The sequence below is a fragment of the Procambarus clarkii genome, chromosome 86, assembly GCF_040958095.1.
Source record: "Procambarus clarkii isolate CNS0578487 chromosome 86, FALCON_Pclarkii_2.0, whole genome shotgun sequence".
Taxonomy (NCBI): Eukaryota; Metazoa; Arthropoda; class Malacostraca; order Decapoda; family Cambaridae; genus Procambarus; species Procambarus clarkii.
In genome coordinates this window covers 20971294-20973793 of record NC_091235.1, presented here as the reverse complement: position 1 = coordinate 20973793, position 2500 = coordinate 20971294, and positions in this window count along the sequence as shown.

The window sequence follows — 2500 nt, the reverse complement described above, 5'->3', positions numbered from 1 at the left end:
ATAGAGTAGAGGGTATAGGGAACACATAGAGATATAGAGTTGCGGGTGTAGGGAACACATAGAGATATAGAGTAGAGGGTATAGGGAACACATAGAGATATAGAGTAGAGGGTATAGGGAACACATAGAGATATAGAGTTGCGGGTGTAGGGAACACATAGAGATATAGAGTAGTGGGTGTAGAGAACACATAGAGGTATAGAGCAGTGGGTGTAGGGAACACATAGAGATATAGAGTAGCGGTTATAGAGAACACATAGAGGTATAGAGCAGTGGGTGTAGGGAACACATAGAGATATAGAGTAGCGGGTATAGAAAACACATAGAGGTATAGAGCAGTGGGTGTAGGGAACACATACAGATATAGAGTAGTGGGTTTAGAGAACACATAGAGGTATAGAGCAGTGGGTGTAGGGAACACATAGAGATATAGAGTAGCGGTTATAGAGAACACATAGAGATATAGAGTATCGGGTATAGGGAACACATAGAGTCATAGAGAACGAGTGTAGGGAAGACGAAGGTGTGTATAGAGTGTGAGAAAGAGCGGATACCATGCTATAGGGTCATAAGGACCCGGATACAGTGTTCAGGGATAATATGTCTCTGAGAGGTCCCATGCCGGAGTTGTGGTCGAGTAATGGCTCGTCTGGATTGCAATATATTGTCCAATTTTGCTCATTTTGACATGTAATCTTGCATAAACAGTGTCATGCATATTCTCTTATCACGCGACGACCTGAGGGTGTAGCACCGTACACCGTAGACGACCTCATGGTGCAGCGCAGTGCACCAGGACACCGTAGAGGACCTCAGGGTGTAGCACGGTACACCGTAGACGACCTCATGGTACAGCACAGTACACCAGGACACAGTAGAGGACCTCAGGGTGCAGCACAGTACACCAGGACACAGTAGAGGACCACATGGTGTAGCACAGTACACCAGGACACAGTAGAGTACCACAGGGTGTAGCACAGTACTCCAGGACACAGTAGTATGGTTGTATCAACCCGTTCGGGGCTGTGTTCTGCCGGGGGATACAGTTTTCAAGGCTGTATCCGCACTGTATTCGCGTGTATCCGCACTGTATCCGCGTGTATCCGCACTGTATCCACACGCCTGGATACAGTGCGGATACACTGTATCCAGGCGGATACACTGAGGATAGGCTGTAGGAGGACAGGCTGTAGGAAGACAGGCTGTAGGAAGACAGGCTGTAGGAGGACAGGCTGTAGGAGGACAGGCTGTAGGAGGACAGGCTGTAGGAAGACAGGCTGTAGGAGGACAGGCTGTAGGAGGACAGGCTGTAGGACAGTCTGTAGGAGGACAGGCTGCAGGAGAACAGGCTGTAGGAGGACAGGCTGTAGGAGGACAGGCTGCAGGAAAACAGGCTGCAGGAGGACAGGCTGCAGGAGGACAGGCTGTAGGAGGACAGGCTGTAGGAGGACAGGCTGCAGGAGAACAGGCTGCAGGAGGACAGGCTGCAGGAGGACAGGCTATTGGAAGACAGGCTGTAGGAAGACAGGCTGTAGGAGGCCAGGCTGCAGGAGGACAGGCTATAGGAAGACAGGCTGTAGGAGGCCAGGCTGCAGGAGGACAGGCTATAGGAAGACAGGCTGCAGGAGGACAGGCTGCAGGAGGACAGGCTATAGGAAGACAGGTTGTAGGAGGACAGGCTGCAGGAGGACAGGCTGCAGGAGGACAGGCTGTAGGAAGACAGGCTGTACACTGCTGACAGTTTTGGAGAGGCAGACAGTCCATTCCAAATGTGAGTGCCTCATGGGGGAGTCACGGCTGTTAAGGGCGTGCTGCTGCTGCTGCTGCTGCTGCTGCTGCTGCTGCTGCTGCTGCTGCTGCTGCTGCTGCTGCTGGTGCTGCTGCTGCTGCTGCTGCTGCTGCTGGTGCTGCTGCTGCTGCTGCTGCTGCTGCTGCTGCTGCTGCTGCTGAGAGCGGACGCAAGATTAGATCCGTATCTGAAGTGATGCTGAGCATCCTATCTCGTATGTTATTGTTGAATATATATATGATGCTCTTAAGACATCGGTACACAAAGGGCGTACCTGACGACTTAATGGTCTCCTTCAAGTTAATCACTTGAGATGAACATGCAGTTAAGTGTCAGAGTAGTTAGTAAATGGAATGCACTAGGAAGTGATGTGGTGGAGGCTGACTCTATATACAGTTTCAAGTGTAGATATGATAGAGCCCGATAGGCTCTGGAATCTGTACACCTGTTGATTGACAGTTGAGAGGCGGGACCAAAGAGCCAGAGCTCAACCCCCCGCAAGCACAACTTGGTGAGTATAGTAGCCATTCGTCGCTTTGTTCGGAAATTTTCTTAAATATATATTATGTAGTTTTTATAATAATACTTGTGGATGCATGACAAAATACACACATATTAATGTATCCATGGAAATATACACAGCAATATACACTCATGATACAAATATACAAATTACAAATATAACAAAAGTTCTCTTTTATGTAAGAATGT